Source organism: Poecile atricapillus, chromosome Z, assembly GCF_030490865.1.
Source record: "Poecile atricapillus isolate bPoeAtr1 chromosome Z, bPoeAtr1.hap1, whole genome shotgun sequence".
Taxonomy (NCBI): domain Eukaryota; kingdom Metazoa; phylum Chordata; class Aves; order Passeriformes; family Paridae; genus Poecile; species Poecile atricapillus.
Window position 1 is genome coordinate 50,400,777 of NC_081289.1, and position 12,400 is coordinate 50,413,176.

The following is a 12,400-nucleotide window of genomic DNA, read 5'->3' on the forward strand; positions in this document are numbered from 1 at the left end:
AGTACACTGTGAAGTAGGTCCAAGATGCTGTGAGGTTTGGTTTTTTCTGGGTTGTTGTTTGGGTTTTTTTGTTTGATTTTGGTTTGGTTTTTTTGTTTTTGTCGAGACTTTAGAATAGAGCAAATACTTTACTGAAGCTTGAAAGTGATTCAATATCTTTTTACTTTGGTCAGGCCTGTTGTATATTTACTAAAATTGTTGTCAGTTTCATTTTCTTTTTAAGAATTTCTATTTGGTGTGTTTTCATCTGAACTTTGTTAGAGGAATCTGAAAAGTTGGATCTTTTTTCCTTTTACTTGCAGGCTTGTGACTCCACGTGCCCTGGGAGCCCTCCTGAGATCGCTAGGTACCGTGCTTGGTGATCCCTGGCAGAGGGCTCCTGCTCACCCCAGCAAGAGCATTGCTGTGCCCGCTCAGTCACTGAGGACTGCTTGATTACCTCCCTGCTGCCCATTGCCCCTTTTTCAAGTTCTGAAAAGTATTCAGCAGATTTATCACTGCTTTTTAAGAAGGTCTTCATGAGCATGACCTGAGGTTTTACAGGAAATCTTGAAATAAAAGTAATAATATTGTTATACATTCTCTCACATTCAGCCACACATGCTATCACAAAAGTAGCCTTGAAGCTGTTTTAGTTTTACAGCAAAGAGTGTTTCTTTTCATATCAGGTAATCCAAGCTGCTGAGTTTTTTTCCCCCTCGGCTTTGAAAAAATGCCTTTATATTAATAATCCTGGATTTTGTGCTGAAAGTTGATTGCTCTGGTTGATGATTGGTATTCCATAACACCAAATAAAAGCAAAACAAAATTTTCTCTTTTTCCTATTCCGATCTGAAATCTATCTATGTGTATTTTTAGAGTTCACCATTAGTGGAAGTATAATCTCTGTGCCTGCTTTTATTCTTGGCCACTGGGAGTTTTGCTACCAGCAATAAAAGACAACCTCCATGTTGTACTGCACAGTATAGATATTGTAAATTTTGGTCTTGCTTTCCATTGATCTGGTTTGCCATATGGGAATCATATTCAGCTGATCTTTATTTCCTGAGTCAGAAATTCTGTTTTACCCATCTTTGGGGCTTTCAGCATTTGATTCTCAGTGGGCTGTCAGGTATTGCACATGAAAGGAAAGGTTCAAAGGCATATAAAGAAGGTTCAGGTCTGAAATGTTTACTTAACACTGTCTCTTTTTTTTTTTTTTTTTTTTTTTTTTTTTTCATTTTACAAACATTTGCCAGACTGGAGGATCAGCATGAAACCTTAATAAATTTTAGACATTTTATTCTCTATTATGAACATTTTACACATACATAATTTTGGTGTAGTCTGGAACACATCAACTGTAAACTTGCTAGTGTGGGTTTGCCAGCGACAGTATTAAAAGCATTGCAATTTTTTTTTTAAGTTTATAAATTATTTTTCTTGGAGGTTTATTTCCTTTCATTTCTGTTTTTGTTTCTGTAGGTGCCTCTAACAGACTGCCATTGTGCTACAAAGAAATTTTAAAATGAATTCACTATACAGATTTTAATTAAGATGATGAGTAAAATTTTAAAAATAAAGTTACCATCCTCTCTCCTTGCAATGTCATTCTACTGAGAGAAAGGAATTTGATGAAAAGTGAGAATGAGCTTGTTGTTGCTCACCTGTGAAGGTGCTGCTGCCAAGGGGGTAAACAGTCATAATCTTAACAGCTTTTGTGCCTTAATTATTTAATCTCTTGGGAAGCAAATGCTTAAAATTTGAGGGATTTCAATCACTTGGGGGCAGTGGTATAGAGGCTCTAGATTCCATTACTGTAGTTTGACTCTTTCTTATTTGATTTAAAGTGTATTTAAGACAGCATACTGCAGTGTCTTCCAGCACTTCCATCTCCAGTATATCTCATTTTCTTTTTGTGTTTTTTTAATAAAGCAAGGAAAGAATAAAGGATCTTAATACCCATTTCTGAGATTCATTCTTTCTTCTTCTTGCCCCTTTCTTCTTCATTGCCAAGAGGATGTAGAGCCCTGGAATTGGCTCAAAGGGATCATATTTTGTTTGGAAAGGGTGTGTCTTAGGTGTCCCTAGGGATGAATTTTGCTGTTGAGGATGTGGAAACAGATGAGAAAAAGTCAATCAAAGGCTGAAAGAAAGGTGGGGCTTCCCTCGTAGCTCCTTCCCATTTCATTTCCATTGACAGCAAGAATAAAGCTGTCAGAGAACTGTGCTCTCTCACAGTCACAGACTCTTCATTTTGCTCTTCTGGATTTACATGGCCTCTTCATCGTGAGGTTATGCTGTAGGTTTAGCTCACTGCTTAGTGTTCAGTCACATCTGCTTCCTTTTCTCACTTACTGCTTTCTTCAGCTGAAATAGAGAATGGGAATGTGGCCTCATGGACAGCTTCCTTCAAGTCCACAGGTTACCAAAATCCTCAGTGGGACTTCTTTTCTGCAGTCTGCCATTTTTGGTATTAGTTTATGTGACACTGGAAAATTGTGCTCTCAGCCTCCTTGTTCAGCTTTCCTCACTTCAGCGATCGAGGATGGTGGTGGCTCCTTGGCTGTCCTGGCTTTCCCCTCACACTGACTAAGGCTGTGAGACATTTTCCAGTCCTGCCCTTGCCAGGCTTTGTCTGTTACACTAGTCTTGTTTTGAACTGGGAGGAAAACCTCAAGGTAAACCATGACCTTATGGCTCCTGTGGCTGGAGTGTTGGAAGGACAAGATGGGCAGAGGGGACAAGGAGGGGACATCCCTCTGTATGCCAGTCACCAACTGGAGTGCTGGAGCTCTTCCTGGAGATGGAGGAGGAGGCAACAGTGAGTTTATGGCTGAGGATTAAGGTGAGGGCAGGGACAGGTGACAAAGTGGTGATCTGCTACAGTCTGCCTGACTGGTTAGACCAACTGGATGAGGCCATTTATAGATACAAAGAAATAAAAAAATATATCTTTATGAAGAAATAGATGGATCCTCATGGGAGACTTGAATAATAACCTCACAATAACTATGGGAGGGACAACACAGGGGTGCATAAGCAATCCAAGTGGTTCCTGAAGTGATTAATGCACTTCCTTTTCCACGTGATAAATAATTTACTGATGGTGAGAGGTGCTGTGCTGGACCTTGTTCTCACTGACTAGGAGGGACTGGTGGGCAGTTTTGGCTGCAGTGACCATGGAATGGTGGAGTTCAAGATCTTTAGGGCAGAGGAGAGCACACAACATCCTTGCTGCCCTGGACTTCAGGAGTGCTGACTTTGGCCCCTTCAGAGATCTGCTTGGTAGAGTACCATGGGATAAAGCCCTGGAGGGGAGAGGGGCCCAAGAAAGCTGGCTATTATTAAAGGATCATCTCCTCCAAGCATTGTGATATTGTGATTTCCCTCCATATGTTCATGGTGGGACATCCTTCCTAGGTCCAGAGGGAGCTAAAAATATGTGGCATTTGTTTCATCTCTTCTCAATGGGCTTCTGCTAAGAAAACTACATGACAAGGTATCTCTGGTATCTCACTGCTGAAGCAGAGGTAAAAACAATTCTAGATTTTATTACCTTCTATCAAACACTCCTGAGACAACACTAGAGAATACTGAAGTATTACTTGGAATAATGATAAATTGTCATAAATATCATTGTGAAGTACTGTGTACAGCTGTTACACACCTATTCAATGGATGCATTAAAAACTCCCCAAAGTGTCCTTTTAGGGGGAATTATGTGTATTTAAGATTTTCTGTAAATTAGGACACCAGACCACCTTGTCAGCTGGTGATGTAATTTTCAGTATCCACATCTTTTGCAAGCTATACATTCAGCACAACCTGTGTGGCACAACTGTCTCTGAGGATGGAGCAGCTGAAAATGCTGAAGTAGGCAGGACAGGCAGCTTTATCTTTGTCATCTTCTCACAAGACTTTAGAAGAAGTTTGGTATCTTGGTGTTTATTTTCGAAGTTTTTGGCCTGGTTCCCCATCAGTGTGGGCTTCTCTATTGGGCTTCTCCAGGAAAAGGGAGCTCCCTGTGAAGGAAAGGGTGAAGATTCGCTCTGCAGAGCAGCGATCTTGTTCAGGGGCCTGTTTATGTCTTGAAGAAAGGAGAAATGAAGACCAACATGGATTTTGTATTTTACTTTAATACAAATTCTTTCTAAATTATATTTTTTTTTAATTTGAGTACATCAGAGCTTATTTGTATGTTTATTATCAGAACAAACCAACTTTCCAGCAGCCCCTAGGACAAAGTAGCTCATGGAAGTAGAAGAGAAAAGGGATTTAACAAAACAGGACACTTCATCTGCATATTTCTCCCTTCTGGGAAGAAGACCTGAAGACAAACATGTTACAGTGGCAGAACTGGGCACATTCTTATTCTTCAGTAATGACCACGATAATCCTGCAGAATAGTGTGTCATGTTAAAGAAACTGCTGTCTTTCAGTAATTTTCACAGAAATAAGGTTTGTATAGTTCAGAAACACATTATTAATTAACAGGAAGTAGCATCTTGGAAGCTAAATTATGTAGTAGGAGCTGAAGTATAGCTAGGTAATGAAAGCAGTATGAAATAAAATAATCTCTACATGGTGGATAGGAGCCTACTTGACAAAAATATTGATGGTATTTTTTGGATTGCTCCAGATCTTAAGTTTCATTTTGAATCCATATATTCTTCTTGGGATAATAATTGTAATCTTGAGAATGTAAACTTGCTACTCTGATATTTTCCTGATTCTCATGGTAATCTGAAACACCAACTCTATCCTTATTCCATTTTCTTTATTAATCTTTTTTTAAGGTACTCATTCTAAACCTAATAATGGTCTTTAAAATTCAGTGTTAAAAATTTCATTAATGATAACTTTTCAAGCTGGGAAGGGGAGAGTGATGATTGTCAGGAACATCAGCAAGAAGAAAAGTGGAGATTGAATAAATGCAAGATGGGCAAATGGGAAAAGAAAAAACAGAGTTAAGAGGCATAAATATGGTAATTGTAAAGATGAATGTATTTTTACTTTGATATTAGACCTAACAAGCAGATAGTGGAAAATTATTCAAAATACAGTTATTTTATTACGGATCATTTTCCCTTCCATACCTTCATTCAAAACATATCACTCATGTGAATGAAAAGAAGTTGATGGCAGGTTATGGGCAATTGATTGCATTCCTGTGCTTGCATGCCACAGTCAGCAGGCAGGAATTTGACAATGTCTTTAAAGTAAGTGTGATGTACCCCACTTGATTTCATCCCTCTGCTGCCTGTCTGTGTTTAGCTCACACTCCCATGGCTGAATCCTCATTCTGTCCTTGTGCCTCCTGCACTTACTCCAGTGCAATGACTGGTTCCAGTCCCTCTTCCAAAGCCCTGACCTATGTTCAGCTTCTCAGTGTTACTGGCTGTCAGCTGAGTTGAGTAAACTTCTGCTAATGAAAACAGATAAAAAGTCACTGGAATTTATTAAAGCTTTTGCATTAACTTAAATCACGCACTGGGAATGAATGTAGTATTAAAAAAACCAAAATCGGATTATAATGAAAGGAACCTGCAGATTTTAGTTAGTAACTTGCATGCATCTCTAGATTTTGTTTAATTCTAATAAAATAAAAGTGAATCCCCATTAGCTGTAATGAAATAAAATTAAGCTCTCCCTGACTTGTATTCATGTAGTCACTCAATGCTATTATTTGAAATCTCATTGGGCTCTGTTTGTCTGCAAGGACAACAGAATTGTCATTTATGCTGGAGGAACTCTGTTGGTAAGAAAATAGCCGGACTAGGTCTATTTTATCTGGGAAAAAGAAGTTGCCAATACATGGGATTCACTTGATGTGTGCTACAAAAGTTAACATGATGCTGCAGTTTTTTTTAAGAATGTGTTTTGAATCTGTATAATAAATACTTATATATGTATTGTAGTTCAGATATATACTGCTTTATTTGAAGATGTTTTATTTCATTAATATTTTCACGTGTCAGTATGTTAATACAGTTACATTAAACTGCCTTGTACAAGTTATGTTCTATCTGAATGATTAATTAATATTTTTGGCAGAGAGGTAATTCACTTTTGTTGTATTTCAACTTACAAAAAAGTCCATCTTATTTGGCTTTATTTTCCTTTATTATTTTTTTTTCTTTCTTTTCTAAATCCATTGGCTTTATTATGCCAGATCATTGCTAGCTCTACTTTCTACTGCATTTCATCATAATGCTCTTTGAGTATAAATAAACTCTGGTATGCTAAACCTAATAGCAATTAAACTGGAAGTGTTTGTGTTTCATCACTGTGAACTTAGCAGAAATGTTTCCATGACAACCTCCATGCTAGTTAAGGCAACCAGAGGTGATCAACAGTTTATATATTTTTTTTCTCTTGCAAGAATGGAATTTGTGTTGACAGTTCTGGCCTTTAATGGCACTTTTGTACTGTGTGAAAGTATTTGTTTACTAGATCATATGCTGTTAACTGTCAGGCCGAGATAGAGTGACTGCTTTTGATAAAAGGGCTGCATTACATCTCTGAGTCTGTGAAGCTCTTGTACTTTAATTACTCACATCAGTACAAAAGTATCCATTTGCTTCACTACACTTAAAAATTAGACTTATTAGTTCCAAAGCATTAATGGTGAGTTAATTTTTTCCTTTACATTTTTTGGAAAACAATAACCTAAAAGCTGCTTTGTTGTTTTAAATTTAAACTATTCCATTTACACTGATAAAAATCACATTCCATGGTACGGGGTGAATTGTAAGTGCTGTAATTACGGGCACTTTGAATTAGGATTTCTGGGCCCTGTTTTCATATGTAGCTGATGAAGGTTGTTATGCTGATGGCTGAGATATGCTAGCTATGTACTCTGTTGAGAAAAATACCATTTAGGTAGAAGTGTTTTGTCTCTCCCAAGTTTTAAAAAAAAGGCAGGCATGGCTAAGATGTGACAGAAATAACCTCTCTAAGTGTTACATAATAGTAGTACAGGTAGACTATTGTGTGTGGTACATGCATGAGATAGTTAGAAAGCTTTCAGAAGAAAACTTTATTTGGTGAGATATTTCTTTTTATGGCGCTCTATCTAGGCAGATCATTTGGAAGTGATGGATGAGTTATTATCTAATCTGATAATCAGTTAATAACTGCTACTACAGCAGGTGTCTTCACTACCAGCCAGAGGGTTCAGGGCAGTACCTGTACTGAGCTGAGCAACTTGCATTTGTTATGTGTCTGTTCATTGTCAGGCTGATGGAAAAGTGTCTTTTCGAATCTAGAAAGTGTGTGTAGCACAGGATCATTTGATTTTTATTAGTTGAAAAATGTGACTATTTTGAAGGTACTGCAGTATCTTCTCAAAGTCTGTTTCAAAACAAAGATTAAATGTTTTGTCATAATAAAGACCTTAGTTTTGTGAAGCATAATATTTAATAATGCTCATGTATATTCAAGTATGAGACAGGGTACTTGTTGCATGTCTTGCATATAAAGACATAATTTATATTCAGGACTTCTCTTTTGGAAATGTAATTTGTTTTAGTAATTGCTTGCAGAATGTTTATTGTTTCAAGTAGTGATACCATCACTTTTTAAAGCAATTGAGTCACTCTTCAGTAATCTGTTAAAACTAAGAGGAGTCACAATTGTTGAAGCTGTTTTGTGTGGGTTTGTATGTGGAGGATGCCATTCCTTTTTGCACAGTGTGTGTGTCTAGGCAGATGTTTGTTGACAGTCTGTGACACTAGCAAGGGAAACAGAAATGCTGAAGTTATATACCTAAATTTCCCAAGCTTTAAACTGTAGGCAGACAACTTCTCTCTACACTCGCAGTGTGATATGCTGCCTTTACCACAATACCTTCACCTCATCTTCGGGGGTTCGTTGTGCATTCCTTTGTGTAGGAAAGTTGGCATATTAAGGAGAAACTTAACAGAGAAGTAAGGGATGAAAAAAGCTACCTCCATGTGCATTCTTTCAAACTCTAACCTGTTATAGCTGGAGGCTGTAATGTTCCCTGGGTGCATAGGTATATGCATAATCCAAAAATCCTGTTTATATAATCCAAAAATCCTGTTTATAATATCCTTGCAGGTAAAACTGTGTGGATTACTAAAACGAGTATATTACAGTACTGGGAAGAAGTCTTTATTTCCTTGGTGGTCACTTGGTTGTGAAAGATTGTGTAGTACTTAAGCATATGATACAAATGAACACTGTGTGCTGGTTTTAACAAACAAGTTAAGTGTTTGTGAACAGTAGTTTGTAACCATGTTTGAGATAATACTCTGTATCTGTATTTATTGGGTTTTTTTTGTAACTATGATGTAAAGTAGACACTGCCTAATCTGAACAGTAACTCTGGTCACATGACACGAATATTGTGGATGAACTGGGATGGAAAAACACTAACACTTTTTTTCTTTCCCAGGAATAATTAATTCCTACTGGAACAGCAACAGAGATGAGCTGTGAGGGTGATCAGGAAATGGAAAGCTTATCTTGCAAGATGAGACTTAAGAAAGTGTGACATGTTTGGCTTAATGAAAAAAAGAGAGAGGATATGATATCTCTTTCATATTTATAAGTGTGTATGGAAAGACAGAGAAGGCATCATATAGGGAGCAGAACTGTTTAAGCTAAAGGACATTGTTAGAACAAGTACAAAACAAGTGTAAACTAGCTATGGATAAATCTGAGCTGGAAGAGAGAGCATTTAAGTAGTGCATGTGGGACTGGAGATTTCGAACAGGGTGTCTTATCAGCAAAACTGGCACGATACAATTGCCTTAGCAAAAGATTGCACATGGTCACTCACGTTGTTCTTTCTAATCCTGTGACCATCTTTTTGCCTAACTAAGTCTACAAACCCTCATGCTTGCTTGTTGCACAATACCGAGAAATCTTGTAGAAGGAATCTCAGAGAAGCCTTTTAAAATTATTTCGCTTGTTTCAGTTCCAACACCTATTTAATTCCTAGTTAGATTCCTCAGTCTTTTCAGGCAAAGTGTTTCTGTATTATTGACAATAGTATCCTGGGACTTTTAAAACTTTTTTTTCTTGTTTGTTTTATATGTATGGGAGTGCTACATTTAAAGTTTTTTTTTTGCTTCATCCTGCTGCAGCTAGTTGCAAGGTTTAACCAACCCAAGTAGCTGGCTTTCCCCCCTTTGGTATTTTGCATGCAACTGGGAAGATAAGGTTATTATTTCCATACTCCTCATAGTTTATTCTGTAACCTGAATCTGTACATTCATTTAGTTCATTCAGGCAATCATTTCCAGTCCCTTATTTTATAACTTCCTGGCAATTCTTTTTTATCCCACAAAGAGAAGAGAACTCTGAAGAGTGCTTAGTCCAGCTGCTCTTCTTATGCAAATTGGGGGGGGGGTTGTCCTGGATTTTCTCAGTTTGCATTTTGAATTTCTCGGAAGCATGGGTTCTTCAACATTGGTGGAGAGTCTACAACATCTGTGGGCAACTTACTCCATTGTTCAGACACCTAACACTAAAAATGTATTATTCTTTGTCTCGAGAAAGTAATTCTAAGAGACTGACAGATACACATACATCATCAGTATATAATTTCTCTCCCAGGATTTAAAAAAAAATGATTTCTAATACTTTCTCTAATCTGGAAATGATTTTAAGTATTTCCCTCCTCCGGAGTACCATACATCTGGAATAGAGGCTCCCTTATTGCCTCAATATTAAAAGGGGTTTTCTTTTGTATGAATGTTGTCACTCTCTTTAGATGGTTTCCAAGACTTTATGTCCCAGTACCTGTCAAATACAAAGGTGTAGCTACCTCCATGCAGAGTCCTAAAACTGCAGATTGTGGCACCATGTTGTAGCCACAAAGTGAATTCTTATTTGGGTACAAAGTACATCAGTGGCTCACTGTGAATTGTCTGTATTAATGCCATTTATTTAGGAATTGCTTGGAATCCTGTCTAAATTCACTAAACTTCAGATAATTGGAAAGACCCCCAGAAGCAATGTCTGCCTTGTTTCTTTATGTAGCAATGCTGGAGCCTTGCTTAGGTGAAGGACTGGTCACACCCACCTCAAACTTAATGGTTCTGCACTACTGCTAGGAATCCCTGACGGTGTGAATAATAGGGTTGTGATTTATTACCCGAAGAGCTGTTTGTTACTTGGGGTTTATTACTCAAAAGATGAAAAGCTGACTTTTACAGACTTTCCATATACATAGTCCATATATATGTTAGTTTCTCTGTTTCTCTGTTTTCCTCAGTCCTTCAAAATGCACATTTTAAGATTTTTAAAAACTGAAATGTACTAAACATGCTTGGCTGTGTGAGCTCATATGCCAAGTGAGAGGAATGATCTAAGCACACTCTCTACAAAAGTTATGGCAGTAAAAGCTTTTACTGGAGCGTGTCTACTCACAGGGCAAATCATATATTGTCTGAATACCCCCCAAAATCTTTTGGAGGAGCATTACAAAGGTTGGTTCAACTTTAGCAACTCTCACTGTGTTACTATATTTATTTTAGGTTTGTATCAGTGAAAACGCAAAATAAATTTCTAAAAAGTCTTCCAAGACAATATCAGTTTTGCCTTGTGGAGAACACTTAAGAATGCTGATTGGTAATCCTTTCATGATCATACCTTTTAAGGAGGTTTATATCCCCACCTCATGGTTTATTTTTTAATGCAAATGCAGTGCACTTGCATAAAAAAATGGGGCACTTTCCAGTGTCTGTTTACATCTTTGACCAAGATTTTACTTTCCTCTTATATTTTTACCTTGCCCCTTATACATTCCATATGAAAATTAGTTCTGTTATCAGAATTAATACTTTTGAAGTTAATTAGACCACTTTAGAAAACATCTGTCATACAAAACAGTATTCCACAGAGTTTTTTTTACTCAACAAAAGTTTTGTTATTCCAGGATTTCACAGATGCCAGCCACGGCTGATTAGTTAAAAATTCTTCTACAGGCACTGTAATGCTCAAACTCATACTGTTTAAGTAATTTTGGAGGTTATCCAAGAGTGTGAGCTTGCTCTTAAGAGGAACTTATGTGCAGTTGTAAATATAGTAGTATTTGACTGATTAAAACCTTCTCCACATTGTAGTTTTAGGAGGTGTACACACACATTTTTTTATTTCAATGTATCAATGAGTAGATGATAAATACAAATTTATTTGGTTTATAAGCCTATTTGCTCATATGCTTAATGTGGTGGCTGTGGTCACTCTATCAGGGATGTTAAATCCTTGCTTCCTAAATTGAGTAATAGATTCCTGACCCCTTGAAAGTCCTGAGTAACCCCATCTAATCTCACAGTTGAGCCTGCTATGAGCAGCGCTGGACTAGAGAACTCCTGATGTCCAAGACAGCTTCAGCTATTCTGTGATTTTGTGAGTGACTGAGTACTGTCTGAAGCTGCTTGACTTGCACTTGAGAACTCAAACAATGTTTTCAAGGCAGACAATGTAAGTACTTTCTTTATGTTCCTATTAGATATGTATGTCCTTATAACCTGCTAGTAAATGGTCTCCATCTTTTCTGAATGGAGATTTCATATTTCTTCTTTCTTTAATATCCTACACTGTGATTATGTTTCTGTGTTTTTCTCTAAAGCAAAAGTAAGCTGTGTGGCACAAGTGAGATACTGTCATTTTTTTCTGGTGATATTTTTATGATCCTCCTTGAAGAACTTGATAATTTAGTCAGTGGTGTAAATTATCTAAATTGTATGGGAGGCATGTGGGCTTAGTGAAGTCACTTTTCTATTGGTTTCTTTATTTCATTGCAGGGAAAAAAAAGCTGCAGTGTAAAAGAGTGTAGGGATGGTCTTGTAGCTGATACATCTTATAAATAATTTTACTGGGTTTGTGGGATTCCATATATTGATACTAATAATTTTGTCTGACATGAGATTATGATGCATCTTTTTAAAGGGGCAGAAGTTACCTGGAAAGTGAAGTCTGTAAAGCCAAAGAGGACCATTGTGATCTTCAACATAACAATATCTATAGAAGTTCTTGAATTAATTTCTGTTTGAAGTGCAGCATATCTTTTTGGGGAAAATAAATCAACATTGTTTTAAAACACTCGTGGTGATGGAGAGCCCATGACAGTCCTTGGGAACTTCCTCCACTTGATAATCTAAACTCTACAAATTATTTCTGGTCTAAACTTTTCTGACTTCAAATCGCTCATTAAAATTGTCCCTTGCTGTGTTGCCTGTAGAAAACGTGACAATGGATGTGCTGTGGATAGGAGGGCTCCTGCCTTTCCTGCTGACCCGTATTGTTTCCTTGTTTCCTCCTGCTCTCCCCCTGAATCCACCTGTTTTGTCTTCTGTCATGCATTTGGGTTTTCAACTTTCCCAGGCAGGGATTACCTACATGTTGTGTTTATATGCCATGGAATAGAGCAGGGTCTTAGTCC

At 37.4% G+C, this 12,400-nt stretch overlaps 1 protein-coding gene across 2 annotated transcripts in view; it reads left to right on the forward strand.

Moving 5' to 3' along the window:
- The window catches only part of LOC131572981 (forkhead box protein P2-like), a 400,373-nt gene that overhangs the window by 19,141 nt on the left and 368,832 nt on the right, over nucleotides 1–12,400 (forward strand). The gene's annotated exons all lie outside the window — the stretch shown is intronic.